General features: G+C 35.1%; 1 protein-coding gene across 1 annotated transcript in view; it reads left to right on the top strand.

The window, feature by feature from the left end:
- The window catches only part of LOC149845755 (MACPF domain-containing protein CAD1-like), a 42997-nt gene that overhangs the window by 11340 nt on the left and 12873 nt on the right, over positions 1-18784 (top strand). The gene's annotated exons all lie outside the window — the stretch shown is intronic.

Genomic DNA, 18784 nt, shown 5'->3' on the forward strand with positions numbered 1-18784 from the left:
GGCAGTGTTCAAATATAATATATATAATAATAATAATATTCATATTATTATTATATATATATTTATGTATTTTTTATCTTTTATTTTTCTGTATTTTTCTTTTTTCTTTCTTTAGTTCTTTTAGTGTCTAGTTCTAATAGAACTAGACATACCTTATTTAGTTAAGTTCCACTTGGAACTTAACTAGAAAGGTAACTGTTCCAACGATTACATTTCTAACCGTTGGACTAGTCTAACCGCTACAAGGAGAGCTCTTTAAAAGCTCTCCTCTTCCCACTTGTAACTTAATGCTTCTTAAGCATTTTAGCATTTTCAATAAAGATTATTTCTATTTCTTTTTGTTTCCATTATACCCTTTTTAAGGGTTATGTGCAAGTGTCTCTCTCTAGACACTCTCTCTTGCGTATCTAAGTACTTTTGTGGAAGATCCTCTGTTCATTTCATGGTATCAAAGCAAGGTTCATCCTACATTGTGAAGATTTTTTGCCTCGTTTTCTGTACCAAGCTTGCAAAGGTGTTTCGTCACCTTGGTTGTGGCTCTTGAAGCTTCTTTTGAAGGAAGGAGAGAAAAGAAGACTCGTTTACAACATAATATTGTGTTTGCTTTCTTTTACTCTCTCTTTCTTCTCTTTATTTTCTTTTTTGTTGTTTCCCTCCTTCATTTTATCACCCTTGTAAAAGATGGGTAATCATGATAAAATCACCATCATACCCATGAAGCTAAACGACACAAATTATGTAATATGGGCTTCGATAATGAAGCACCACATACGGGGAAAAGAGCTATAGGGTTCCGATTCGGAATCTAAACTTGTTCTCACCAAAATGGAAGGTGATAAAAAATTTCTTTTAACCAAAGGAAAGAAATGCAAAGCCTTAGCTAACTATGAAAAAAGTTGGAAGGAATGGAGAATAGGGAATGCCAAAATCATGTCATGGCTAATCAATAGCGTTGACATCAAAAAATGCTCTAGTCTCGCCAAATTTGAGCATGCCGATAAGGCATGAGAATACCTCAAAAATATGTATTCCATCAAAGATATTGCACATGTGTGCAATCTTCAAGAAAAGGTTAGATCAATGATCCAAAGTGACAAAACTATACGAGAATACTACAATGAATTGTCTGAACTTTGGGGTGAATTGGCTATTTTAGCGCCAAAATGGCATTGTCCCGAGGATATTGAGCTTCATGAAAAGCAACTTGACTTGGAGCATTTTTATCAATTTATAAACGGTCTAAGATCGGAATTCGAGTCGACTAAATCAATTCTTCTTCATCGGGAAAAAGTTTTCTCTATTATCGATACTATAGAGGAACTAACTATGGAGGAAAATAAAATCAAGAAGAATACTTCAAAGATTGAAGATGATTCCGTTCTAGCTGTATCTAGACTAGGAAATCATGTACGATCTTATAGACCACCACATTTTAACCGACAAAGTGGTGACCATGACAAGAAAAAGGTTGTTTGCCATCATTGTCATGAACCAGGACACTACAGGCCTCAGTGTCCCAAGCTTAAGGAGCTCAGAGAAAAGAGAGCTGCCATTGCTGGATCAGAGACCAAAGATCAAGATGCACCAGTTTCTATGGTCCAACTAATGGAGATTCTCCAACTTCTCATCAAAGGAGCTTCCTCTTCATCTGAAGCTTCAACTGGGGCAGCTGCTTTATCTTTTTCCAATCCAGGTAACTTCCATTTGGTGCTTCATTCCATACGACTCCAAATGATAAAAGTCTATCCGAATGTGCTAAAAATAAAATAAGTGTATCAAAAGTTTTTACAACTGATAGAACTTCTCTTGAAATAGAAGGAATAGGAAATTTTGAAAAAATCCATAAAACTGAGAATTTTTTTATCTTAGAAGTTAGATATATTCTCGAATTAAATTTAAATCTTTTATCTGTTTCTCAAATATTTGACCATGGGTGTAATATTTTCTTTTCTTCTCATGGTTGTTGGGTACAAGATCGTCGGTCAGGAAAGCTGATTGGGGAAGGCCATAGAGAGGGAGGACTCTATTACATGGATTTTTTGGAAATGCCGAAGAATGCCTTTTATTATAACATTTAGAAAAATGAGTTGGAGTTGTGGCACAAAAGACTTGGTCATCCACATATAGCTAAAATCCAACATTTTCCAAATCTAGGGAAATTTTGTAACTCTAAAACATTTACTTGTAAAGATTATATTCTTGGCAAAATGAAAAGATTACCATTTCAGAACATAACTTTTATTTCTTCAAGAGCACTTGAATTAATACACTCGGATGTTTGGGGTCCTGCACCAATAAATTCTAAAGGTGGATTTGCCTATTATGTTATCTTTGTCGATGATTTTTTCAGGCATACATGGATTTGCTTTTTTAAATATAAGTCTGAAGTATTTTCATACTTTCAGACATTTCATGATATGGTTAAAAACAAGTTTCAAAATGATATTTTCATTTTCCGCACAGATTCAAGGGGAGAATTTTTGTCCACAGATTTCAAAAATTACCTTAACTTACATGGCATCACACATCAACGGTCCTGTCCATACACACCTCAACAAAATGGGTTGGCATTACGTAAACATCGTCATATTATGGAAACTACTAGAACTTTATTAATAGCAAATCAAGTCCCAAATGATTTTTGAGCAGAAGCTGCCTTAACTGTCACCTATCTGATTATTAGGATGCCATCCTCTTCTTTGCAAAATATAACTCCAATTGAAAAACTTGTGAACCTTTCTCCATATTACTCTAGACTGAGAATATTTGAATGCAAGTGTTTTATATTTACGAACAAAAATGATAAACTTTCTCCTTGTGCGATTTCCTGTGCCTTTTTAGGATATGCTGAAAATAAAAAAGATTATAGGTGTTTTGACTTAAAGAATGATAGATTATATGTATCAAGAAATGTTTCTTTTAAAAAAAAAGGGAGCTTCTTTGATTTTGAAAAACCAAAGGACGTCACTGAGTACTCTTTTTTGTTAGATCTGACATCAAAATATGATGAATATGATCTTGACTATAACTTTGATAATGATCAAGGTATTATTGATCTTGATCATGTTGACAATGAAGTTCATAGAGACACTAGTATACTATATTCCAGGCGACGAGAGCCTAATCTTCCATGTGCACTTGAAAGATATTCTGACATTCCAACCAGATGGTCATCTCGAGTTTCGAGGCCTTCGGGAAAATTTGTGTCATACAAATTCTTCTCACCTACATATAGGGCAATTATTACATTAATTCACTCATATGAGGAACCATTTACATACTTTCAAGCAAAAAATGATGCCAAATGGATAGAAGCCATGCAAGCTGAGTTAAATGCACTCGAAAAGGCTTCTACATGGACTATTCAAGACCTTCTTCTAGGCAAAAAACCTATAGGATGCCGATGAGTTTACAAGTTTAAAACCAAGAATGATGGCACTCTTGAAAGATATAATACACAATTAGTAGCCAAAGGTTATGCCCAAGAACATGACATTGATTACGAAGAAACCTTTGCCCATGTTGCTCGTATGACAACAGTAAAAACCTTAATTGCCTTAGCTTTCATGAAGAAATGATCCATATTTCAGATGGATGTCAAAAATGCATTTTTAAATAGAAAGCTAGTTGAAAAAGTGTACATGAAAGGCCCTCAAGGTCTTAGTATTTCTAAGGGTAAAACCCTTTGCTTAAAAAAAGCTCTTTATGGCCTTAAACAAGCACCAAAAGATTGATATGATAGGTTTAGTCGTGTTATGCTTGATATTGATTTTCAATTCTGTTTGACTGACATTGCTTTGTTTATAAAGAATTCTGATGCAGGAATTATTGTGCTTCTTCTATATGTGGATGATATGATTATCATCGAAAGCGATAAATAGGGAGTTGAAAATATCAAAACACTTCTCAAATCTCACTTTGAAATGACTGATTTAGGTTTATTGAGATATTTTTTAGGCATTGAAGTCGCCTATTCTCCTAGGAGATATTTATTATCTCAGACTAAATTTGCTCTTGACATTGTTTTCAGGTCTGGAATTACAGATGATAAGAAAGTAGACACTCCAAAAGTTGTCAATGTTAAAATGAAGAATGATGATGGAGAACTTCTTGAAGACCCTACTCCTTACATACAGCTTGTAGGGGCACTTTTCTATCTATCCATTACCAGACATAGCACATGCTGTTCACACAACAAGTCAGTTTCAACATACTCCCACCTCTGTTCACATGGGACCAGGCATGCATATTATCAGATACATCCGGTCATCTCTTTCACGAGGACTTTTCTTGTCTTCCTCTTCCTCTTTTGATTTAATTGCATATACTGATGCTGATTGGGGGAGGTGATTTCAATAAAACCACTGGTTTTTGTGTCTTCTTAGGTGAATCTTTAATCTCGTGGAGGTGCAAAAAGCAGCAGAAGGTCTCTCTCTCATTCACTGAAGCTGAATACTGATCCATGACAACCACGACCATGGAAGTAGTTTGGCTTCGACGTCTGCTTGCCGACATGGGAGCTGAAGCAACAAAAGCTTCACGAATGGGCTGTGACAACAAGAGTGAGATCTACATGGCAAGCAACAAAACATTTCACGAACGCACCAAACACATCGAAATGGATTGTCACTACGTCAGAGAGGAATATTTACATTGGACAATTGATCTGCCATATGTTATTTCAGAATATCAGTTAGCAGACTTCTTTACAAAGCCTTTCGCTGCTCCGAGATTTCACTTTCTCTTAGACAAGCTTTCGCTCATTGTACCATAAGTTTGAGGGGGTATATAATCATATTTATATTATTATTATATATATTTATGTATTTTTTATCTTTTATTTTTTGTATTTTTCTTTTTTTAGTTCTTTTAGTGGTTAGTTCTAATAGAACTAGACATACCTTATCTAGTTAAATTCCACTTGGAACTTAACTAGAAAGGTAACCTCTAACGGTTACATTTCTAACCTCCAATGGCTACAAGGAGAGCTCCTTAAGAGCTCTCCTCTTTCCACTTGTATATATAGGGGTGTAGCCCCTCTTGTAACTTAATGCTTCTTAAGCATTTTAACATTTTCAATAAAGATTATTTCTATTTCTTTTTGTTCCTATTATACCCTTTTTAAGGGTTATGTGCAAGTGTCTCTCTAGACACTCTCTCTTGCGGATCTAAGTACTTTTGTGGAAGATCCTCACGTCATTTCAGGGAGCTCCTAACGACACTCTTGGGAGCTCCCAAGGGTCTCCCTCTCTCTTGTCTTTGTTTGTGTATAAATAGGGTCTTCCCCCTATTCTTCTTATGCTTTTCCAAGCATATATTCAATAAAGAATATATTTTTTACTTGCTTGTGTTGCCCTTTGTTGGCTCTTTGTATTGTCCCATAGTAGACTTATGCTTTTGCTCTTTTGTGCTTGTATCATGCCTTTACATTGTCCACTCTTGGGCTTATATGTGCTTTTGTACTTTGTTCTTACAATTCTACATACTTCATTACATGATATCAGAGCCATAATGCTCTTGGTCTTTTGGGAAAGTGGCCATCAAAAGATCGTGATTGTGGGATAGCATTCAAAGTGTTCGTGGGTTCGTGGTGCTTGCGGAACTCAAGGTGGTGGGACTCTTTCGTGTTCTTCCATATTTTCTTTTCCTTTTATCAAGACAAAATGGAGAATGGATAAAAAATAGATCTCATTCAAATTAAATGGTTTCAACTACATGATGTGGGCGTCCACTATGGAAAATAACATCAAGGGCAAGAGGCTTTGGGGATACGTGATGGACTCTATTCTGGAGCCTCAATTCAATTTCACTAAGTTGGAAGAAAATCAAGAAAAAGCGTTGAAAGGAGATGCTCGAATTAAAGCCATTGAAGATCATCAATCCAATGTAGAAGATTGGGAAAGTACAACAACAACAACAACTACGCCTTCATCCCAAAACAATTGGGGTCGGCGATATGAACAAAAAAAAAATCATTCCGGGTCTTCTACATGAATCCTTCTCCTCCAATCATTTCTATCCAATGCCATGTCCTCGGTGAGGTTCAAAGCATTCATATCCTTTTCTATCATCTCCATCCAAGTCTTCCAGGCCTACCCCGACCTCTTTTAACTAATATATTTTCCCATTTCTCCATCCTTCTAACTGGAGCATCATTAGGCCTTCACCGAATATGTCCAAACCACCGTAAACGATTCTCTCACATCTTATTTTCAATGGGTGCAACACCTACCTTCTTACGTATCTCCTCGTTCCAGTTAGGAAAGTAAATATGCAAAAATTCTTGTATAGTTTATGAACAATGTTAAGCTCAAAATATATGCTTGTTAAAAATCACGTTTGAGGGCATTATTGCTATTTGTCTTTTACATATTATTGTTGTAATATGTTCATAACCCCAAAGGGTATTTTTGTATTTTCTCATGTAATCTTAATATGTTTATATACAAAGAGGGACACCCCAGCCTGGGTACGACCTCTATTGTCCTCTCCTATCTTTTATTTTCTCTCTTTTTCTTTGTGTAGCAGGGAACACATACCGAGGGAAGTTGCAGCTTTACATGGTATCAAAGCAGGTCAAAGCAATAATCAATGTCAGTGAGCTTTCCTTTCTTTCTAAACCTGAACAAACTCTTAGTAGGAGAAACCCGCATAAAAACGAAATCTCCAACCTTGAATATGAGCTCTCGACGTCGACGATCCACATAACTCTTTTGTTTACTCTGAGCCGCCCGTAATTTATCACGAATCCTGCGCTCCTGCTCAGTGTAGTGCTCTATCACCACTGGTGTATCTAGAGTATGCATACCAACCTCATCCCAATATACTGGTGATCTATACGACCGTCCATACAGTGCTTCATAGGGTGCCATGCCAATACTCGCTTGGTAGCTATTGTTATAGGCAAACTCTGCCAACACAACATGCCTATCCTACTCACCCTTTTAATCCAAGGTACTATAAAGGATTTAGGTTCTTTGAGGTACTTTCTTGGCATAGAGGTTGATCAGACCAACAACTCTCTCATTTTATCTCAGTGAAAATATGCTCTTGGGATGACCGATTGCAAGCCAATTCCTACTCCCATTGTTGTCAGTGTGATTAGTTGATGATGATCCACTTGCTCCCTTATCCAGAGCAATTCAGAAGCCTCATTGGTGCTCTTTAGTATCTTAGTTTCACGAGGCCAGACGTGGTACATGCTACTAATCAAGTCTACAGATTTATGCAGTTACCCCGTCTCAGTCACATTGTAGTGGCTAAAAGAATCATGCTTTATGTAAAAGGCACAATAAGTGATGGACTGGTTTATAAGCGATATTTTCCCGGTCTCACGATGGTTTAGCACTTGTCGTTCTAGCCTACTCCGATGTCGACTGGGCTAGTGATCCTTCCTCAAGAAAAACTGCATAGCCGGTGACGGATCAATCTGCATAAAAAACTATCCCAATCACTTCTCTTCCGAGATAATAGAAGTGTAGTCACTACTGCTACCAATCCCGTCCAGCATGGCAAAATGAAACATGTAGAGATTGACCAACATTTCGTGTATGAAAATGTTGAAAGTAAAGAGATCCATCCGATGTTTCTTCGAGGTGAAGACCAAATAGAAGATCTTTTCACAAAGTCACTTTCTTCTTTGCGTCATTGGTTTCTTAAGAGCAAACTGTCTATGGTCGTTCAAGGCCCATGTACAGTTTGAGGCGGGCTGTTAGAAATCACGTTTGAGGGCATTGTTGGTATTTGTCTTTTACATATTATTGTTGTAATATGCTCATATCCCCAAAGGGCATTTTGTATTTTCTCATGTAATCTTAATATGTTTATATACAAAGAGGGACTTCCCAGCCTGGGTACGACCTCTATTGTCCTCTCCTATCTTTTCTTTTCTCTTTTTTCCTTTGTGTAGCAGGGAACACATACCGAGGGAAGCTACAACTTTTACAGTGCCAACATTGCTAAATTCCGTAAAGCTAACGAGGCATGGTTCTTTATTAAGGGTATGCATACTAAAAAAGAACTTGCAAGAAAAATTTTTCTACAAGAAAAAAATATGTGCGATCAAACATGGGAACATGAATGTCCGTGACTACTTTAGTACTCTTGGTCCTCTATGGGAAGAGTTATCCCTTCTTAATCCCAAATGAGTCGCTAGTGAAGATGTGAGAACAAATGAAAAATGAATACTTTTTTCAATTTTTACAAGGTCCTAGGCCCGAATTTAAACAAGTTTTTCTCTCCTCTATTGATCTAAATATCTTCTTTTGGAAGATGCGGTTGCCAAAATATGCCAAGAAGAAACTCGGCTTGGTATGATTAAGGGAGAAGATGAAGTGTTGGCCGTTTCTAAACCATGCAATCATGTGAAGTCTTATAGGCCTTCAGACTTTGGGAAGCAAAATAACAATAGTGGTGGATATAAAAAGGCTATTTGTCATCATTGCCATGAACCGGGGCACATAAGACCCAATTGTTCCAAGTTGAATGACTCCCCTAAGAACAAGGTGGCTTCTGTTGAAGAATCCACACCAAAGAAAGATGAACTAATTAAAGGAAGATACTTTTTTTTACTTGCTTAACTATCAGAGGCACTTTAACAATTCAAATCTCCATCTACATCGGGTGCTGTGATAGCCTTATCTTCTCCTCTAGGTATGTCTTTTTGGATCATTGATTTAGGAGCTTCCTTTCATATGACATTTCGTGCAAATGGTCTATCTGATTTATGTACTAACTCAAAAACTACCTATGTTTTTATCACCGATGGAACATCTTTACAAATTAAAAGTATTGGAACCTTAGATTCTTTTCAAAATTTGTGTGTACCTAAAGTTAGGGTTGCTCCACAACTAAATTTAAATATCTTTTTCGTTTATCAAATTTTTGATCATGAATGTGAAATCTCTTTCTCATATAAGGGTTGCTCAGTGTAGGATCTCTCCTTCAAGAAGGAGATTAAAAAAGGTCATAGGAGGGAAAATCTCTACTTCATGAGCCATCTAAACCTTCCTTCAAATTCTTTTTGTAATTATGTTCAAAACAAGGATATTGAAACTTGGCATAAAAGACTTGGGCATGCAAGCTACTAAAAGATGTATCTTTTTCCTTATGAGAAAAATTTTTGTAATGAAAAAGGTTTAATTTGCAAAGATTGTATATTTGGAAAGATGAAATCCATTCTTTTTCCTAATAGAACGTTTGTTTCTAAAAGACCATTTGAATTAGTGTATTCGGATGTTTGGGGATCTTTTTCGGTCATATCAAAAGGCGGATATTCATACTATGTTACTTTTATTGATGATTTCACTAGATATGTGTGGATCTACTTCCTTAACTTCAAATTCGATGTGTTCTCTTTCTTTGAAAAATTTCATATGATTGTTAAAAATCAATTTCAAAGCAACATTTTTATTCTTAGATCTGACTTTAGGAATGAATACTTATCAAATGAGTTTCAAAATTATCTAAAACAAAACAAGATTTGTCACCAAAAGTCGCGCCCTAGAACTCTCTAACAAAATGAATTAGCCGAAAGAAAACATATGCATATTATAGAAACCACTACTTATCTTTAAAGATATTCCAAAATGTTTTTGGGCGGAGGCAACTCTAACATCAACTTATTTGATAAATAGAATGACTTCATCATCCTTAAAAAATGTATCTCCATATGAAAAATTATTTGAAATAACACCCAATTTCAAGCGGTTGTGAATTTTTTATTGTAAGTGTTTTATACTCTTACATAAAAGAGATAAATTGTCTCCAAAAGCCATTGAATGCGTATTCATGGGATATGGAGAAAACAGAAAAGGATATAAATGTTTTGACCCTAAAAGTAACAAACTTTATGTTTCTAAAGATGCAACCTTTTTGGAAAATGAAAATGGGTTCGAGAAAACCAAGGAGAACGAGAAAGTAGATTATACTTTTCTATTTTATCTCTTACCACAAGAAGAGTTGACCTCTTGTGATGATTCTTTTAATGATATTGGTGATAATACTTTGAATGCTAATGAAGATGGTGATAATAATGGACATTCAAATGATGAGAATGCGGAATCATCAATAAGAATTGATGATATTGTTGATAAACCCATACAAATATATACCCGACTTAAGCAAAGGAATCCTCTAAGTACTTTAGAAAAATATTCACAAAATTCTTCTATAGGAGAAACCTCACTTAGAAGATCTAATCGTCTCTAACCCACGAAGTAGGTTTGTATCTCATGACATGTTCACACCAAATTATAGAGCATGTTTAATAGCTTTACACTTCTATCATGAACCATCATATTACAATGAAGCAAAAAATCTTTCACAATGGGTTGAAGCAATGAATATAAAACTAAATGCCCTTGAAAAGGCTAAACCATGGAAAATAATTTCATTACCCATAGGAAAGAAATTTATAGGATATTATAGGATACATATGGGTTTCTAAGATTAAAACCAAGAATGATGGGACTCTAAAAAGATATAAAGCTAGGTTAGTGGCCAAAATGTACTCTCAAGAATATGAAATTGACTATAAAGAAACTTTTTCTCCAGTAGTTAGAATGACTAGTGTCATAGCTAAAATGAAATGGGGATCTTCGAAACACGAGCTTAGATTAACAAGAGCAAGTGTCAAGAATGACACTAAAGAATAACCCTTAAAAAGGGTATAACTGGAAACAAAATAAAAATAAAAATGTATTCTTTATTGATATGAAAAACCAATTGCTTAAGAAGCATTGGAGTAAAATACAAGAGGGGCTGCACCCCTTTATATACACAGCTGAAAGAGGACTCAATAGAGCTGTTGGGCACAGTCCAACAGCTCTATTACTAGTCAAGTCTAGACAGGACTTGACTAGCAACAGTCATTCTAGTTCAAACTGAACTAGATGACATAAAGACAAAAAATAAAAATAAAGGAGAAAAATTACAGAAAAGAAAGAAATGAAAAATGTATTTATATATATATATATATAACAATATAATATTATTATGTATACATATATGTACAGTTTTACATTTTAACACTCCCCCTCAAACTTACGGTACAATGAACGAAAGTTTGTCTAAGAGAAAGTGAAATCGGGGAGCAGCGAGAGGCTTTGTAAAGAAGTCTGCTAACTGATATTCTGAAGTGACATATGGCAAATCAATTATCCCGTGTAGATATTCCTCTCTGACGTAGTGACAATCCATTTCGATGTGTTTGGTGCGTTCGTGGAATGTTCTGTTACTGGCAATGTAGATCGCACTTTTGTTGTCACAACACATTTGTGAAGCCTTTGTTGCTTCAACTCCCATGTCAGCAAGCAGTCGTCGGAGCCAAACTACTTCCATGGTCGTGGTTGCCATGGCTCTGTATTCAGCTTCGGTGGATGAGAGAGATACCTTCTGCTGCTTTTTACACTTCCACGAGATTAATGATTCCCCTAAAAAGACACAAAAGCCAGTTGTTGAGTGTCTGTTATTGGGATCACCTCCCCAATCAGCATCCGTATATGCAATTAAATCAAGAGAAGAGGAGGAAGATAAGAAAAGTCCTCGTGAAAGAGAGGACTTGATGTATCTGATAATACACATGATTGCTCCCATATGAACAGAAGTAGGAGCATGTTGAAATTGACTTGCTGTATGAACAACATGTGCTATATCTGGTCTGGTAATGGATAGATAGGAAAGTGCCCCGACAAGCTGTCTGTAAGGAGTAGGGTCTGCAAAAAGTTCTCCATCATCAATCTTCATTTTAACATTAACAACTTCTGGAGTGTCGACTTTCTTATCATCAGTAATACCAGACCTGAAAACAATATCAAAAGCAAATTTAGTTTGAGATAAGAAATATCCTCTAGGAGAATAAGCAACTTCAATGCCTAAAAAATATCTCAACAAGCCCAAATCAGTCATTTCAAAATGAGATTTAAGAAGTGTTTTGATTGTTTCAACTCCCTGTTTATCGCTTCCGGTGATGATCATATCATCCACATAGAGAAGAAGCACAATGATCCCTGCATCAGAATTCTTAATAAACAAAGCAGTGTCAGTTAAACAGAATTGAAAACCAATATCAATCATAACACGACTAAACCTATCATACCAAGCTTTTGGTGTTTGTTTAAGTTCATAAAGAGCTTTTTCTAAGCGAAGGACTTTACCCTTAGGAATACTTAGACCAGGAGGGGGTTCCATATATATTTCTTCAACTAGATTTCCATTTAAAAAAGCATTTTTGACATCCATTTGAAAAATAGACCATTTTTTGATAGAAGCTAAGGCAATTAAGGTTCGGACAGTAGTCATACGAGCCACCGGAGCAAAGGTTTCTTCATAATCAATCCCATATTCTTGGGCATAACCTTTGGCTACTAAACGGGCTTTATATCTTTCAAGAGTACCATCACTCTTGGTTTTAATTTTATAAACCCATCGACATCCTATAGTTTTCTTCCCTGGAGGAAGATCTTGAATATTCCATGTAGAAGCCTTTTCAAGTGCATCTAATTCAGCTTTTGATATCATTTTTTGCTTGAAAATATGTGGATGGTTCTTCATATGAGTGAATTAATGCAATAACTGCCCTATATGTGGGTGAGAAAGACTCGTATGATACAAACTTTCCTGGAGGCCTCGAGATTCGGGTTGATTGTCTAGTTGGAATGTTAGAATATTTCTCAAGTGCACATGGAGGATTAGACTCTTGTCGCCTGGAATATTGAATACTAGTATCTCTATGAACTTCTTCATTTTCAACATTAAGATCAATAATTCTTTGATCATCATCAAAGTTACAGTCAAGGTCATATTCATCAGATGTTGATGTTAGATCTAGCAAAAAGGAGTACTCAGTGACGTCTTTTAATTTTCTAAAATCAAAGAAGCTCTCCTTTTCAAGAAAGGAAACATTTCTAGACACATATAGTTTATTATTTTTGAAGTCAAAACATCTATAACCTTTCTGGTTTTCAGCATATCCTAAAAAGGCACAGGGAATCGCACGAGGGGAAAGTTTATCATTTTTGTTAGTAAATATGAAACATTTGCACCCAAATATTCTATGTCTAGAGTAGTCTGGAGAAATGTTCATAAGTTTTTCAATGGGAGTGATATTTTGTAACGAAGAAGATGGCATCCTATTAATGAGATAGGTGGCAGTTAAGGCAGCTTCTGCCCAAAAGTCTTTCGGGACTTGATTTGCTATTAATAAAGTCTTAGTGGTTTCTATGATATGGCGATGTTTTCGTTCTGCCAGTCCATTTTGTTGAGGTGTATAAGGACAAGATCTTTGATGTGTGATGCCATGCAATTTAAGATAATTTTGAAAATCTGTGGATAAAAACTCTCCCCCTGAATCTGTGCGAAAAATAGTAATATTATTTTGAAACTTGTTTTTAACCATATTATGAAAAGTTTGAAAGTATGAAAATACTTCAGACTTATGTTTGAGAAAGTACATCCACGTATGTCGGGAGAAATCATCGACAAAAATAACATAGTAAACAAATCCTCCTTTAGAAATTACTGGTGCAGGACCCCAAACATCCGAGTGTATTAATTCAAGTGGTCTTGAAGAGAAAAATGTTCTGTTCTGAAATGGTAATCTTTTCATTTTGCCGAGAATACAATATTTACAATCAAATGATTCAGAGTTACAAAATGAAATGGGGATCTGATACCATGAAATGAAATGGGGATCTTCGAAACACGAGCTTAGATTAACAAGAGCAAGTGTCAAGAATGACACTAAAGCATAACCCTTAAAAAGGGTATAACTGGAAACAAAATAAAAATAAAAATGTATTTTTTATTGATATGAAAAACCAATTGCTTAAGAAGCATTGGAGTAAAATACAAGAGGGGTTGCACCCCTTTATATACACAGCTGAAAGAGGACTCAATAGAGCTGTTGGGGTCCAACAGCTCTATTAAGAGTTGTTGGACTGTGTCAGTCCAACAGCTCTATTGCTAGTCAAGTCTGGACAGGACTTGACTAGCAACCGTCATTCTAGTTCAAAGTGAACTAGATGACATAAAGACAAAAAATAAAAATAAAGGAGAAAAATTACAGAAAAGAAAGAAATGAAAAATGTATTTATATATATATAATAATATAATATTATTATGTATACATATATGTACAGTTTTATATTTTAACAATAGCCATTGCATCTATTAAAAAATAACCCATATACCAACTAGATGTTAAAAATGCTTTGCTAAATAGTAAATTAAATAAGGAGGTTTATATGGATCCTTCGTCGGGGTTTTGTATTGAAAAAGGTAAAATCATTAAACTTAAGAAAGCTTTGTATGGTTTTAAACAAGCTCCTAAAGTTTGGCATGATTAATTTAGTAATGAAATGACTCATCTGGGTTTTCATTCCTATTATATTGACACTGCTCTTTTTGTCAAAAGTACAAGTTCTAAAGTTGTTATTCTTCTACTTTATGTAGATAATATGATAATCACTGGAAGTGATAAGTAGGGAGTTAGTGATTTTAAAAATATTAAAAAAATTAATATATTTGATTTAGGTTTATTAAGATATTTCTTAGACATTGAAGTTGCACACTCTCTCAAAGGGTACATTCCTTCTCAAATGAAACTTGCAGCTAATATTTGCACTAAGTCTGACATTTCAGATGATAAGAAGATAGAAACTCTTGAAGTGATTAATGTTAAATTAAGGCTCGAAGATGGGACTCTGCTCGAAGATCCTATACCTTACCGGCAACTTGTTGGGTCTCTCACTTGTCTATCACTTCCGTTTACTTTGTCGACCACTGTGCATATGAGTGTTGTATTAAGAATTGTCAGATATATAAAGAATACTATAACAAGGGAGTTTTATTATCTTCATATTCTTCATTAGATTTACATGCTTATACTAATGCTTATTGGGGTGAAAATCTCAATGATAGAGTCTCAACTGCAGTTTTTTGTGTATTTTTAGGTGACTCTTTGATTTCGTGGAGATGCAAGAAACAACAAAAGGTATCCCTATCTTCAACAGAAGCTGGATATTATGCAATGACTACGACAATTATGAAGCTTGTGTGGTTAAAAAGTTTCTTCAAAGATATGAGAACAATAATCTTAAAACCTTCAAAAATATGCTGCGATAATAAGAGTGCAATTTATATTGCAAGCAACCACACCTTTCATGAGCGAACCAAACACAGTAAGATGGATTGTCATTATGTTCATGAATATCTAAAAGGGACCATTAAGTTGTCGTATGTTACATCAGAGTACCAGTTGGCTGATTTTTTCACTAAAGCTTTTTCTGCTCCTAGGTTTATCTTTCTCCTTAACACACTTGCAATTACATCATCGTAAGTTTGAGCGAGGGTGTTAATATATATATATATATATACTTATTTTTCAGTCTTATAATAGTTAAATTCCCTATAGAGGCATTTCTGTCTTTTTACATATAACAAATATTGTCTATTAAAAACAATATTTTCTCTTTTATTAATTTTCATTTTATTCTTTTCTAAAATATAAATTAGAGAGACCATTGGGGGCTCTATGGTCATTTAAGACCATAGAGTCGTCAGGACCCCCCAATGGTCACAAATGTGACCGTTGGGAGTTCCCAACGACTATCCTGGGAGCTCCCTAGGGTCTTCCTCTCTCTTGTCTTTTTTTTGTGTATAAATAGGGGTCTTTCTCCCTATTCTTATGTTTTTTTAAGCATATATTCAATAAAGAATATATTTTTTACTTCGCTTGTGTTGCGCTTTGTTGTTTCTTTGTATTGAGCCATAATGGACTTATGCTTTTGCACTTTTGTGCTTGTATGGGGCCTTTATATTGTCCACTCTTGGATTTATATGTGCTTTTGCACTTTATTCTTACAATTTCGCATACTTAATTACAATGCCCTGTTGGAGAATTCACCAGCTCTTTTTCCTCCTTAAGGCCTATTTCATCTCATCATGCAGTTGTCACGAATCGTAAAAGAAAGGTATAATGTCACAAAGTGACATACAAGTGCACAAACAACCAAGCTAAATAGCCACTAATGGGCAAGAGTGCAATAAACCACTAAGTGGTATTGAGCACAAAAGAGAGCAAAAATATAGGAGACTTTACTCAAGAGGAGCTTCAACAAAAGCTTAATATTACAAGGGGGCAGGCCCCTTTATTTATACAGATTGGAACCTAAGGAGGGGCTCCAATAGTGTCGTTGGAGCCCATCCAACGGTCATAATTATGACCGTTGGAGGGGTCCAACGATACTATGGACCCCTCATTAATGAGATAAAAGAAAAGTACAAAAAAGGAAAAAGAAAAAAAAGAAAAGGAAGAAAAAAAGAAAAAGGTGAAAAAGAGTGAAGTGCGTGAATACAGTGAAAAGACTGAAAAGCTCCTAGTGGGTTTTGCAAAATCAGTATATATATCTATATATATTTAGATGGACACATAAGCATATATATGGAATAAATATATATGTTTATGTGTCTCAAAATATATATACATAGATATATATAGGAAAGGATAACATATTTTAAGACCCCTCTTCAAACACACGGTGAGATCACCGAGAGTTTGCTAAGAAGAAAGTAGAAGCGAGGCGATGGTAAAGCTTTGGTGAAGAAGTTCGCTAGTTGGTACTCGGTAGAAACATAGGGTAGCTGAATAGTACCGCGAAGGAACTCATTACGAACATAATGGCAATCCATCTCTATGTGCTTTGTTCGTTCATGGAAGGTGTGATTGCTGGCAATGTAAATAACACTCTTGTTGTCGCAACACAGCTTCGAAGGAGTCGATAATTGGATGCTCATATCTTTGAGTAGACTTCTTAGCCAGACAAGTTTAGTAGTTGTGGTTGTCATCGCACGATATTCAGCCTTTGTAGAAGAGAGAGAAACCTTCTGTTGCTTCTTACATCTCCAAGAAATGAGTGACTCTCCAAGAAACACACAATACCCTATGGTAGAAATACGATCATCGGGGTTACCCCCCCAATCAGAGTCAGTATAGGCAAGTAAATTAAGAGATGAAGAGGAGGATAAGAATAGTCCTTTTGTTATGGTACCCTTTAAATATCTGATAATTCTCATGATTGCCGCAATGTGATTTGAAGTAGGAGCAATCTGGAATTGACTTGCACTGTAGACAACATGAGTGATATATGGCCTGGTGATAGATAAATAAGTTAGTGATCCAATTAGCTGACGATAGGGAGGGGGATCTGCTAAGAGAGTTCTATTATTGGCTCGCATTTTGGCGTTGACTACTTGTGGAGTTTCCACTTTCTTGTCGTCAGTTAGACCAGACCGAGCAATAATGTCTGATGCAAGTTTCATCTGAGATAGGACATACTCCTTTGGAGAGTATGCAACCTCAATCCCTAAAAAATACCTTAAAAAGCCAAGATTAGACATATCAAAATTTTCTTTTAGAATGTTTTTAATAGATTCAATTTCTTTTTTATCATTACCAGTGATGATCATATCATCAACATATAACAATATGATAGTTATGTGCTCTTGTAGTCTTAGTAAACAAAGCAGTATCAGTATAGCAAGAAGAAAAACCATTATCAAGAACTACTTTGCTAAATAAATCATACCAAGCTTTTGGAGCTTGTTTGAGACCATAAAGAGCTTTATTAAGTTTAAGAACATTCCTTTACCAATTTGAAGGCCCGACGGGGGATCTATAAATACTTCTTCACAAAGGTTTTTATTTAAAAAAGCATTTTTAACATCAAGTTGATATATAGGCCATTGTTTAATGGATGCTAAAGCAATCAAAATTCGCACACTAGTCATCCTAGCAATCAGATCCAAGGTTTCTTCATAATCAATTCCATATTCTTGAGAATAGCCTTTAACAACTAATCAAGCCTTATATCTTTCTAAAGTTCCATCACTTTTAGTTTTGACTTTATATACCCATCTACATCCAATTGCCTTTTTTCCTAATGGTTGATTTACAATGGTCCAAGTATTAGCTCTGTTAAGTGCTTCAAGTTCAACTTTCATTGCATCAACACAATGAGGATGTTCCTTAGATTCGGTGAATGAAGAAGGCTCGTGATAAGAATGTATCAACATTAGACAAGTTCTATAAGTTGGAGAAAAAGAGTCATATGATACAAACTTTTGAGGAGGTTGACTATTCCTAGAGGATCTCCTTAACTTGGTTTTCTTCAACTTGATCTTCTAAGGAAAAATCTTGAGAGTATCTCTCAAATATATTTTGAGGCTCATTTCCCTCACGTCGAGTATACACACGAATATCATTAGGGTCTTCATTGTTAGAACCACTAATATGTGACATATCATTATTGTGATGAGAAAGATCATTACAAGTATTGTCACAATTTAAATTATTTTGGGACTTAGTTTTAAGTACTAAGTCAAATAGGAAGGAATAATCAATGTCTTCTTTTGAAATTTGGATTTCAAAACCATTTTGTTCTTCATTGTTAGAACCACTAATATGTGACATATCATTATTGTGATGAGAAAGATCATTACAAGTATTGTCACAATTTAAATTATTTTGGGACTTAGTTTTAAGTACTAAGTCAAATAGGAAGGAATAATCAATGTCTTCTTTAGAAATTTGGATTTCAAAACCATTTTGTTCTTCAAGAAAAGTTACATTTCTTGAAACATAAAGTTTATTGTTTCGTAAATCATAGCACCTATAACCCTTTTGATTTTCACCATACCCAATAAAGGCACATTCAAGAGCTTTTGGTGATAGTTTATTTTGTGCTTAAAAAAGAACAAAACATTTACATCCAAATATTCGTAGTCT

The sequence above is a fragment of the Nuphar pumila genome, chromosome 2 (assembly GCF_984573655.1).
Source record: "Nuphar pumila chromosome 2, dmNupPumi1.hap1.1, whole genome shotgun sequence".
In the NCBI taxonomy this organism is placed as follows: Eukaryota; Viridiplantae; Streptophyta; class Magnoliopsida; order Nymphaeales; family Nymphaeaceae; genus Nuphar; species Nuphar pumila.